Consider the following 13,222-nt stretch of genomic DNA (forward strand, 5'->3'; position numbering starts at 1 on the left):
CTATGATCTGGAAGTGTAAACCAAACAAACCCTTTCCTCCCCAACTTTGTGTGTGTGTGTGTGTGTGTGTGTGTGTGTGAGATAGTGTTTCATCACAGCAGGGAGATTCATGAGTCCTTCCTAGACCCCCTCCTCCTTTTATTTTTATTTTAAAATTTTTATTTATTTATTCACTTTACATCCCTATCCCAGGTCTTATTTTGGTCTTTTCAGGAGTAAAAATAATAATTCTTCTATTCTTATTTTAACAAGACATTATCAAAAACATGTACTGGATTTGGTCTGTGGCATGTCTGTGAGTTTCAAGAAGGGAAAATGGCTCTTTTCTTTCTTCTATCTATAAAGAGGGCAGACGGCTGCAGTTTTCTGGCATTAGACAGCATGCATACATAGACAAGTCACAGGTTTGGCTTGCTGGCATTTGTGTGGGGACTGTGCACTTACAGAAATGTGTAACGTTGGCATGCACTGCTCATGAAGTCTTACATGCCTGCGTCTGTGCACATTTGTAAAGCCCAGCTCACAGGAACACTTGCAGCTTCGCTTTCCACTTTTTGGTGATCCGCTGCGTCTGTACGGTTTCCGCTCACACTAGAACAAGTGGAGACAGAGTGGAAAGGTCAGAAAGGGATGGCGGAGCCTTGGCAGAGGCAGCAAGGCAGAGAATAAAGAGCCGGTGGAGCTCCCATAGGGAACAGGAGGGGTCCTTGAGGTTGGTTCTCAAGGCAGAGGAGAGAGGCTCCCGCGCACATAGGGAGCTGGCCTGCCTCTGTTGGCCGCCTCTTTGCACCTGTTTACTGTATATCGGGTGAGTTCACACTCAGTTGAGGAATCTCCCGTGTTGTAAATGCTGTGCGCGTTTCTTTCACAGCCCCGGCCCGGTGACACAGCAGACTCTCTAAGGGCACCCACAGCAATGGGTTCCAGCCCCTGCCCAGATCCCTCTGTGGGGAGCCTGGCCAGCACAGGCCTTTCTTGCTCCAGCTCCCTTATCTCCTCCACGCACATGCGCCGGGTCCTCCATGCTCCACACTAATCTTGTCTTAAGCTGGTCTGTGCCAGGGCCCTGGCTGCCGTCTGCATGGAATTCTTGGCCTCTCCGTTGTGATAAGTGAGCGGCCAGGCTGAGCCCCACATCTCTATCAGTTACTAAAGAGGCTTTTCTCGCCCCTAATAAGCTTGGCAGAACAGAGAGTGCTTCCTGTTGGATGGACCTCTCAGTTCCACACAGCATTCTGTCTTCCTCTGAGTCCTCTGATTTCTGGTCAAAGGTCAATGTGTGGTGATAATCATAATATTCTTACAATGTTAGTAACAGAAGGTAGCATTTGTATAGAGACCCTTTCTGTAACCTCCACTTTCACTGGAGAGACAGTTTTTGTTATTGTTCTGTGTTTGTTGTTGTTGTTTGTTTTCAAGACAGGGTTTCTCTGTGTGATAGGCCTGGCTGTCCTGGACTCACTTTGTAGATTTGCCGGCCTCTGCCTCCCGAGAGCTGGGATGACAGGGGAGTACCACCACCGTCTGGCCGCAAATCTTCATATAATAAACATTTATTTTAATTCAGCTCATCATATTTCCGCTTCAGTCTTATTCTTGTTTTGTTTTTGTAAAAGATTTGTTTTGTTTTTCATTCTATATGTGCATATGTATAGGTACATAGGGTATATGCATGAATGCAAGTGTCTCTGGAGGCCGGAAAAGGCCACCTGCTGTGGGGGTGGGGGATGGGGGGAGGTGGGGGGTGGGGGATGGGGGGACATGGGGGGGGGATGGGGGAGGTGGGGGGTGATGAGGACAAGCTGAACTGGGGTTAAGAGCAATGAGTGATCTTAGCCCCTGAGGCATCTGTTCAGCCTTGAGTTCTTTTTTTTTTTTTTAATTACAGGTATTTTATTCAACTTTCAAGCATTTGTAGATTATTTCAGTGTTGTTTATTATTCTACTATTTATTATGTACAGAGAATATGCTTTGAATAGCTCACAATTTAAAAAAAAAACAAACCACTTTAAGCTTTGCTCTAGGCTGTAGAATATGTTCTATCCTGTCCTACGTTCACTTGAAGAGAAGATACATCCTGCTGCTTGGGATGGGGTTATATGTATCAAATCTGCCTGAGTCCCTCAGTCATCTCTGTCCTCGCTGTCTGTGGTGGCTGGTTTTTAGAGTTTTCTGAGAGAAGGGAACCTCAGTTGAGAAGAGGCCTCCCTAAGATCGAGGGCTGCAGGCAAGCCTGTAGGGCATTCTCTCAATTAGTGATTGACCTGGAAGGGCCCAGCCCATGGTGGGTTGGGCCATTTCTGGGCTGGTAGTTCTGTAAGAAAGCAGACCTGGCAAGCCATGAGGAACAAGCCAGTAAGCAGCACCCCTCTGTGGCCTCTGCCTCAGCTCCTGTTTGACTTCCTGTCCTGCTTGAGTTCCTGTCCTGCTTAAGTTCCTGTCCTGACCTCCTTTGATGATGGACTATGATGTGGAGATGTTAGCTGAATAAACCGTTCCCTCCCCAAGTTGCTTTTGGCCTTGGAGTTTCGTGGCAGCAATAGTAACTATAACTAAGACACTGTTATGGGATAGGGCAGAAGATCCACATATGGCTGTGGATTTGATTATTGGGCATTTACAGGTGTGTATTTTGCTTTGTAAATTCTGGTGTTCTTCTTTGATATCCATGTATATTTGATCATGCCCTCTAGGTGACCAACTCTGCTTTCCCATCCCTGGTTATCACTTATTCTGCAGCCAGTCTACTTCATTTGGTAGCACACAAGCAGTCAGACTTTTTTCCCAATCATGTTTGAATCTTTTATATATTGTGTATGTGTGTGGGGGCGGATTACACACACACCATGGTCCATGTGTGGAGATCAGAGGACAGCCTATTGTTGGATATTTATTAGTGCTAGAGGGCTTTTCTATGACGCAGCTAGTTCCCCAATAATTGAGACGGAGACCTATTGATTTACTTGAACAGCTTTAAGCACTGTAATTGGGTAAGTGAAATTTAAACTAACTTTCTAAGCTAGTCTATCAACCTCCCAGCTGCATTCCCCAAGTGACTCGCCAAAACTCGTCCTGTCTGGGCTGGATCTGCTCCGTCAAGCCATCTCCTCCCATGAACCAAAGCCCAGCCTACTTCTCTCTTGACCAGTTACAGGCTGCCCAGCCTCTTTTATTTAACCAGTCAGAGAATATTGGGGGAGGGCAAAGTCTGCACAACATTATTCGGTGTACTTGAGAATGCACTCATCTGCACTGCAACCAGATCTTGGGACTCAGAACTTAGCATTTGTATACAAAGTACCAAGAACAGTCTGTGGGACTTGGCTCTTTCCCTCCTCCATGTGGGCCGTAGGGACTGAACTCAGGCTTGGCAGCAGGTGCCTTGATAGGTTAAGCCATCTCTCTGGCCCCATATTTGCATGCAATCTGTTCTGACCCTTTTGCTTTTGGCTTGTTTTTTTTTTTAACCTTAAAGTGGGTTTCTTGTTGACAGCATATAGTTGAGTCTCTGTGGCTACCCCAATCTGACAGGCTTTGCTAATTAGTTGGTGAGTTTGGACTGTCTATATTTCATGAAGCATTGATATGTTTGTATATTATACTAATAGCACGGTTTGATTTTTGCTTATCTCTGCTCTCTTGATATCTCTAATCTGATTTTGTTTTCATTTGAAATTTTCTGTAATGCACACTAATCTATTGGCTTTGCCACTATGCTTGTTTGTTCATTTGTTTGTTTGTTGTTGTTGTTGGTGGTGGTGGTGGTTTGCTTGTTTGCTTGTGGGTTTTTTTTTTTTCTTTTAGTAGCTGATGCCCCAGCACTCCTGGGTCTCCACCCTGCTGACCTTCAGACTTAAGTTACTTCACTGACTCTCACACTAGGGCTGACTCAGTCCCTGTTCTCCTGTCTGCCCCTGCACCCTGAAAATTCTAGGATTTTTGTTGGTCATTATAATTATGAGTGCTGATTTCTTCAAATGTAATTTCTCAGTATGAACACTGGCTGCTCTTTTAGAGGATCCAGGTTCAAGTTCTAACACTTAATCGGTGCCTCACAACCAGAGGATCTAATTCTATCTTCTAACCTCCCTGGGTGCTGTACACGAGCATTACATAGACTGTATATGCATGTATATACAGGTAAAACACCCACACACATAAAAAATGATTTTAAAAAATCTATCTCCCTATTGTGTATACATAATATGTATATATCATATGTGTGTCAGTTTACCCTATGTGTATCCTATGGTTCTATTCCTAGGTCATACTGGGTAGAAACATATTTTGGTCCCTTGCTAGAATCTAATTGTCTACTGTAGAAACCTTGTCTTTCATGGTAGTGAAGTACGGACATGCATCACATGCTAAAACACACACATACTAACACACACACTAACATACATACTAACACACACACCTTCAACAGGCCCATAAGCAAATGCATTCCTTCAGTCAGAAACTCAGAGTAAATGAGAATGATTGTCTCCAGAGGACTGACCAAACAGCCCATGCGACAGGCCACTGTCAAACAGACCTCCAGGACCTACAGTTCACACAGGGAGAGTCTGGTAGCACGGCAGCTAGTCATCAGAAGAAAGAAAATGTAGCTCACACAGCTCCCCCAGCGGCTCAGAGGCCCCTCAGCCTCTCGTGTCAGGCCTCTGTTCCCTCTGACTGCTGTGTCACAATGGCCCACTGCCCATAGGAGTTCAAAGCAGGTGACACTTGAAGGCCATGTATCCCTAAGATGTGACCCCAGGAACAGAGAGGTCTCCGTGCAAGTCCCACAGTGAGGGCAGGAAAGATGTTACTGGGGACTAGAAAACAGACTGATGGTGGTGCTGGTTCCAAAAATAGTGTGTGACAGCCTGCCTCAAAATGAGTATTTTTGAATCTCTAATGGAAAAAAAAATCAAATTTTTGTTATTTATTTTTATGTATTTTTGTGTGTTAACATAGTGATAGTGGCAATTAGCATCTTTGTGTATTTATTGAAAACCAGCACCAAGTCTGTATATTTACAGAAAAACGTTGTAGACATAGATAATAGCACAATTCCATGTTTGTGAACTGACAGTTCTCTCTAAACACAGAGTGGAAATCCAGCAATTATCACTACAGCTGTTTGTTAAAGTTGACAATAGATAAATAATGACCAGAAATCAATCTTTTCATTAAAATTCAAGAAACAAAAGATATCTAAAGGAATCTCATGGTTTCTTTAAGAAGTCCAGGCCGCTCTGAAGGAAGCGGCTGTACATACAGTTGCCACTTCTGTGGTTCAAAATGGTCTCCTTCCACAGATGTGGGTCAAAATAAAAACGACTTGTTCCGATCAGGTGGAGAGGCTGCCGGTTCCTCTCCTGCCACAGATCACTGCCCACCTTTCTCCACTTACTCCCCATGATTAGGGAGTATGCACACACACACACACACACACACACATGCTCACACACATGTCCACATGCATTTACACACATGCACACAGTGTACTCACACAGCCTCACACACAGAGAGGTGCATTATAGTCTCAGGAGTCCTGGTACTTGGATCAAAGTGCACACAGGGGTTATCCTCTTCCCCCCCCCCCCCCCCCCCCGGGACCAACAAGTTTGCTCTTTGTCCAGGGTAACACTACCCATTCAAGAACAAAAGCCAAAGGCAAATCACAGCCTTGTGTGGCAGATCTTGACTCCCTGGACACACTGGGCTCTGTCGTCTGCACCTGAATAACTGTGTACTGAGTACTGCACCACAGTAACTGTGCTGTGGGCTTTTACAGCCGACCCAAGAACAGCAACCACAATCAAAGGCAGATCATAGTCCAGGAGGGCAAAGCAGACCTGATGCCCCCCCCCCCATTCTGCTAGAAGAAAAGCAGCCATGGCAGATGGATGGCACAGACCGGGACACGCTGTGCCCAGGAAGAGCTTGCTCAGGGAGACCCAAGTTTCCTGATTTCCTTTACAGGGAACACCGGTGGCTGAGGCCCACGGCAGGTGCAAGCCATTCATTCCTCCCCCCGCCTCTCTCTCTCTCTCTCTCTCTCTCTCTCTCTCTCTCTCTCTCTCTCTCTCTCTCTCTCACACACACACACACACACACACACACACACACACACACACACACACGTATCTCTGCAAGCTTGAGATAAAGTCCATCCCTGATCACAGACTTGGAACAAGGCAGTCACTCAGGCTGGAAGGGCAGGTCATCCTTGCAGCACATCCCTTAAAGGATGCATAGGACTTTGTATTTTGAGCCTTGAGACTGGAGACTCTTTCTTTCTCCTGTCTCCCTAAATGGTCCATATAGTGGGTACACTACATCATACAAGGGAAAAGCTATTTAGGAACTATGGCACTGATGACCAGTAGGACCGGAAGCATGCAAGTGGTCCCCGAATGGGCTGACTCACACCTCCTGCCTTCATGCGATGGTCCCTGAAGAGGACCTTCATGCTACGAGACACACTACAAACTTCAGTTGAGCTGCACCCTAGGAAAGCCCAATATTGAAGAGAAGCCCAGGCTGTGCTGTGAGAGTGAAGGTGCAGAGAGAGAAAGGGACCACTGGGGGAGGGGCAGTACGTCTGTTAGAACTTAGCAGCAGAGGTAGGGGGATAAGCACGCAGCCTGACCTCGGCATGTGACCACATTAGGCTGTGGGTGGGAGGAGCTGCTGCCCCTCTTGGTGCAGCTGGCAGACCACAACCATTGGTCAGAGCATGTATTCTGGGTGCTGGGTCTATGTGTAGGGTACGGATGCACCGGCTCAGAGAGACACACCAATTTCTGCTGATACCCCATTTGCTTGCCTTGTCCCCACTTCTGTTCTGCTGGTGATTCCTAGGCTTCAGGACTTCCACTGCACCCCAGTTCCTAGGCTTCAGGACTCCCACTGCACCCCAGTTCCTAGGCTTCAGGACTCCCACTGCACCCCAGTTCCTAGGCTGCAGCACTCCCACTGCACCCCAGTTCCTAGGCTTCAGGACTCCCACTGCAACCCAGTTCCTAGGCTTCAGGACTCCCACTGCACCCCAGTTCCTAGGCTTCAGGACTCCCACTGCACCCCAGTTCCTAGGCTGCAGGACTTCCACTACACCCCACTTCCTAGGCTGCAGGACTCCCACTGCACCCCACTTCCTAGGCTGCAGGACTTCCACTGCACTCCAGTTCCTAGGCTGCAGGACTTTCACTGCACTCCAGTTCCTAGGCTGTAGGACTTTCACTGCACCCAGTGTGTGTGTGTGTGTGTGTGTGTGTGTACAAATTATATGTACATTTAATATAAATATGTATTATAAGCAAGTGCAAATGTGTCCAATTGTATATATTATATACATATATGTATATTTATACATGTACCTGCTATGTGCATATATTTATCCATTGTGTAAATAAATAGATATGTAATTATATATGTAAATATGTGTGCATCTTTATCCATTATATGTTCCATATAAAGGCTAGATAAAGGACAGGAGTTTAACTCACTATCTAGCTAGTAAGATTCCTAAGAATAAACAGAAATTCAGAACAAAGCTATTCTTCTGAGGAACAACCCTTGCAAACCAGCTGTGACGCTTTAAGACCTACAGGGGACACACATAGGACACACACCAACCCTACCTGAGCAGGCTCCCAGTGGGCACTGACCATAACTTTTTTGGCCCTTCATCTCTGCTTTGCTGCACGTTCCCAGCTCATCTGCACCCTGACTTTATCTTGGAAACCCCTCTACTAGCCTTCCTGGCCATGTTTTGATGGAGACAGTGTGGGTGCTGCTCTGCCCAAGTTCCCACTTTCCAGGTGAGCCTCTGCGGCACCGTGGGCAGGAGCAGCCAGTTCTGTCCCACTGCCTGGTGTGCTGAGTCCTTTGCTTGAGGGGTGTCTTGGGTCTGAACAATTGTCAGTACCCACTATCTTGAGGTGAAATTCAGTCCTCAAAAGACATGCTTGCATCCTGGCCCAAGATCTGTGAGCGCACCTGTCTCCGCAGATGTCCCTGCATACGGTGAAGGCACACTGGATGGAGAGAACCTGGATGGAATAGTAACCTGGGAAACGGGGCATCTGGATCGCACACCAAGGAGGTTCACTTATATCCAGGGTAAGCTAAGGAGGAAGAACGCAAGCCCAGCACCACCCTCATCTCCACTCCTGCCTCTGCTTTCCAGGCCTGCATGGGCAGCCGCTATGAAGCTTCAAATCAGTGATGGCTTCGTGGTGCAAAGGTGGGTGCAACTGGTGAGGCTTGGATGGAGCTTTGAAGGAAAATACTATCTTGTTTTTATTTTTCTTAAGACTTATTTATTTATCATGTATACAATGTCCTGACCGTATGTAATGCCTGCACATCAGAAGAGGGCACGGATTCTCATTACAGATGGTTGTGAGCCACCATGTGTTTGCTGGGAATTGAACTCAGGACCTTTGGAAGAGCAGGCAATGCTCTTAACCTCTGAGCCATCCCCCAGCCCCTATCTTATTTGTTTATGAAAGTACTTATTAATGGAGGCGACCTCAACTGACTGGGTAACCTCGTACAAATGTTCACCTACATCTGCCAGTTGTCGGTTTGGAATCCAGCCTGCTACCACAGATGCAGGCGCATGGGAAGGCAAGCTGGGGCGACGCCGGTGATTCAGAGAGTCTGTGGTGATACTCCGTGGCTTATCTGCGGTGGCATCAGGCAAGTCACAGAACACTTAGGGCCCAGAGACTCTAAGAGAGTAAAGCAGGACAGAGACGAAACTTTATCCTTTTATTTTTGAAGCATAAACCTCCGTGACTCAGGGAACAGCTTCTTCATGTTTCCATCCGTGTTGCTGGAACTTCAGGCCACTGGCCGTTTTGTTCTGCTCTGGAGCCCAGCCAGGTGCTCAGCATTTTAACACCACCCTAGAATAAGGGCTCCAAGAAGTTCACCTTCCTGATTCAGACAGAACTGCATTTCCCTGTAAAATTTTATTTTGCAATTATTGAACTTTAAAAAAAAAAAATCAGCTTCATGCCACAAGATGCAAAGTCCAAATTTTTTTTTTTCTTGCTCGTCAGCCTCCTTTCTCAGAGATGGGGGAGAGAAAACAGAATAGACAAGTTGTTCTGTTGAGTCAATACAGCGTATTATCACAGCAAGATCATAATTCAGGGCACAATACCTGTGTTCTCAGAGCGCAGCGAGGAGGTCCAGACACAGAGAGGCGCAGCGGGCAGCTAATAGCAACAGAGTCGCCCAGGCTTGTCTTCAGGCAGCAGAGCAGGGGCTGAAGTCAACACACAAGACTGAGGTGGGTGCGGAGTTCTAGGTTATAAGTGCCCATTGAGGCACTGAAGAAAGCCCAGGCTTGCCTGGGGACAGGAAGCAGTTAGCTAACAGGGGTAGCCATTTAGGAGGCAACAGACAGGGCATTTTTCTCTAAGCATGTGTATGTCTCTCTCTGCCTCTGTCTCTGTCTTTCTGTCTCTCTGTCTCTCTCTGTCTCTCTGTCTCTCTGTCTCTCTCTCTCCCTCCCTCCCCCCGCACCTCCTCTCTCTCTCCCCCCTTCCTTCCCTCCCTCTCCTCTCCCTACCTTTCTCTTCCTCCTCTGCCCCCACCTGTCCATCTCTTTCCTTTTCCACTTTCTCCTCCCTCCCTCTTCTCTCTCCTCATCCTTCCTCTCCTTCCTTTGCTCTGGGCTCCCCTCTCTCCATACCTCTCCTGTGCTTGGCGCTGGCCAGGGTGCCGTCTCTTCCCCAGAAACAGTCTTATAATGTAACAGAAGAGACCTCAGCTCCATATGATTCACTGCGTGCACAGAAGATGCAGCGTCCACATGTCATTTTAATGTAATCTTCAGGGGTCTTCTGGCCCCCAGAGAACCCGTCTTTAGAACTTAGCCTACACAGTCACTCCCTGCAAGAGTCAAGTGCAGACCCAGGCCAGCCTAAAGGCACCTGCTGCCAAACCTCATGATGTAAGTTTTATATCTGGGACCCACATGGTGGAAGGAGACAAGCCATTCTCAAAAGTTGTCCTCTGACTTCCACATACTTGCTGTGGCATATACATCTGCTCAAACACCTACTTAAATAAATAAATGTAATCACTGTACCTTACTACTACTTTTAGTATCATCACTACCATCATCATCATCACCATCATCACCACCACCACCACCATCATCACCATTATCACCACCATCACCACCATCATCACCATCACCACCACCATCATCATCACTATCACCACCATCACTGTTATCATCATCATCACCATCATCATCACCACCATCATCACTATCACCATCATCACCACCACCACCACCATCATCACCATTATCACCACCATCACCACCATCATCACCATCACCACCACCATCATCACCATTATCACCACCATCACCGTTATCATCATCATCATCACCACCATCATCACTATCACCATCATCACCACCACCACCATCATCATCACCATTATCACCACCATCATCACCATCATCACCATCACCACCACCATCATCACCATTATCACCACCATACCATCACCGTTATCATCATCATCATCACCATCATGATCACCACCATCATCACTATCACCATCATCACTACCACCACCATCATCATCATCATCATTTTAGGTTTTTTGAGACAGGGTCTCTTCATGTAGCCCCGGCTGTCCTGGAACTCTGTAGACTAGGCTGGCCTCAAACTCACAGAGATCTTCCTGCCTCTGCCTCTGGAGTGCTGGGATTAAAGGTGTGTGCCACCATACCCTGTGTAATAATTATTTTTAAAGCAGACACAAAATGCAGAACAATGTGCAGGTTGCCTGCCAGCCAAGATTTCACACACACCCATATTATGCTCAACCATGTGCCAGCAGATAGATCTCCCTTGCGGTGAGCCTTCCAGCCAGCTGCCATACAGGGTCCTGCCACAGACAAAATAGCCACAGTCAAATGCCCCAGTCATTACTGTCTCCAAATATGGGGCCACTGCCATGTCTTTAGTAGGAACCAGCCTTTGTAGGTACATAGGAGGACTGGTGATGATGGGAAAACCATGGCTTCCAGCTGCTATCCACGCCTTGTGAGGGCCAGACACAGCCTTGGAGACTGAGCTATCTGCCAAAGAGCAGAATACAGCACGCACTGCCTTGGCAGGGACCCAGAAGGACCCAGGGGTCTGCACAGGACCCCAGTTCAGTGTGAGAACATGAACTAGGCTATGAGCAGAAATTGGGACAGGGTTCTACAAAGCCACTCGTGCGTGTGGAAGCTGGTGCTCTACCCATGACACTGTGGACAGGAAGCAGGCAAGGCCAGCGGGTGGGGCAGACTGGGGGAGAAGTAGATGATTTTAAATCACAAATTACTGGACTCTGTCTCACTTTCACACTTACTCCAGCCATCTCTGGTTTGGCCCCATGATCTGCCTGTGAAGCTGTAGGTCCTGACACCTGGGCCCAGCTGGCCTCCCAACACTCTCCATCCGCCACCCACCAGAGCCTCACTCTCACACCCTTCACAAGTCCTTGGCTAGAAGCTCCCCAGGCTTGGCTCGGTGGCTAGGCTCCCCAAGGGGTCTCCCAGCCTTTGGGGGACTGTGGGACACTGAAGCAGGACCGGGCAGTGCTGCAGTAAAGGAAGGATTCTGTTGGCACATGCTGGGGCAGAGTCCAGTCTTGGGGGACACAGAGTGGTCTACATGGCCCACGGGAAGGACTTAATTTTTTTCAGGACAGGGTTCCTCTGTGGAGCCTTGGACTCACAGCGACCTACCTGTGCTGGGATTAAAGGCATGTGCCACCACGCTCGCCAGGCTGGGAAGGACTTAATCTTAATGAAAGCTGCTCAAAGCAGGGCCAGAGAAGCCAAGGCGATGGCAGAATGCGGTCAAAGGCCTTTAGCTCATTCACCTCCTGAGTGCCATTGGCGTGGGGCAACTGTGGGGTCACCAGCCTTCTGGAAAGTGTTCTAGCCCAGGTTGTCTTCTCCTCACAGCAGGAAGAGACACAAAGGTCCTCACTGGTGTTCTCAGTTTCAGCTTCTGCCCCAGCCCAGACTCCCCAGATCTCTCCTCAGAGTTCACATCTCTCCTCAGGACCACATAGAAAGTCTTCTTCCCCTCCCCTCCTCCTCCTCCTCTTCCTCCTCCTCCTCCTCCTTTGCACCCTGCCCCGCCCCCTGAATTTGCAGGCTTCTGGCCCTGGGAGGTTCTTTGCCCAATTAAGATGAACACTTATGTTGACCAGATCTAAATTATATCCGTTCAGAGAAACTGAGGCTGTGCCCTGGGTCAAGAGAGAATCAGGAAGCCCATGAAACCCCTGAAAGTCAGAATGTGAAGCTAGCGCACTGGGGTGTCTTGGGGCTGCCCTCCGAGATGCTGAGATGGCAAAGAAGTGTTTCCATGGCCTTCTTGGCCACAGACACAGGGAGCCCGGTGCTTCCCAGGGGCTAATCTCTGCTCTTGAAGTTGTGTTCGTGCCCATTTGTAGGGCACATGCTACTGGAAACCTCTTCTGTCTGGAGCAGAAGATCCCAGCCCATCTCTGGCAGTTTTAGGGGCTTTAATTTAATTAACTTTAAAAGGCCCAAAGCATATTGGTAAAAGGTACTCCCTGGTTGCAGCCACAGGACTATTAAGAACCTGCCCAATTATGGGGGAGGGGCGACCCCTCGCACCTGGTAATTAAAATTGCTAATCACCAGCAATTATCCAGCTGAGTCTGGGCAGGGGAGAGACCATTTGACCCTTTACCCACCGAGGGAACAATGTTTGCAGTCCATTGCCAGGCGCTCTGCAAAGCTGTCCCCAGCCCCTGCCTATTAAGTGCCTCTAATAGGAAATCAACAAAAGAGCCTCGACATCTGCAGGACGACCCGGGCCCCAGGTCTGAGAGCACAGGTGCCGGCCATGAGGCTGCCAGAGAGGGAGAGCAGGGAAATGTGTGTGTGTGTGTGTAATTAAAGGAGCTGTACTCTGCAAAGCTGGCAGCCTGGGCCCAGCCCGCCAGGGCCGCTGGTAATTAGGTCCCACCATTGGGGAGAGCCAAACCGGGAGGTGCCCTTTGTCATCAAGCCTGGGATGGGGGCTTTTTTTTTTTTTATCTTTTTCTTTTTAATGAATCTTCTCCCTGCTCCAGCATAAATGAGAGATGTCTGCTTTAAAAGGAAGTCGGCTGAGAGGGTCTTAAGTGTGCAGCCTTTTGTTTGCACTGAGGTAGGGTGAG

At 48.1% G+C, this 13,222-nt stretch overlaps 1 long non-coding RNA gene across 2 annotated transcripts; it reads right to left on the reverse strand.

The window, feature by feature from the left end:
- Window positions 1-8,775: 8,775 nt before the first annotated feature.
- Window positions 8,776-9,785, reverse strand: LOC311584845. Of its 2 annotated transcripts, none has more exons than XR_014775015.1 (3): window positions 9,702-9,785; window positions 9,168-9,272; window positions 8,776-9,067 (listed from the first exon to the last, which is right to left on the reverse strand). It is a non-coding gene; the product is annotated as an uncharacterized lncRNA (long non-coding RNA). The 2 variants fall into 2 exon arrangements; XR_014775016.1 differs by having other exon boundaries at window positions 9,168-9,357.
- Window positions 9,786-13,222: the final 3,437 nt, after the last annotated feature.

This window comes from Acomys minous, assembly GCF_964271855.1.
Source record: "Acomys minous genome assembly, chromosome: 15".
Lineage (NCBI taxonomy): Eukaryota > Metazoa > Chordata > Mammalia > Rodentia > Muridae > Acomys > Acomys minous.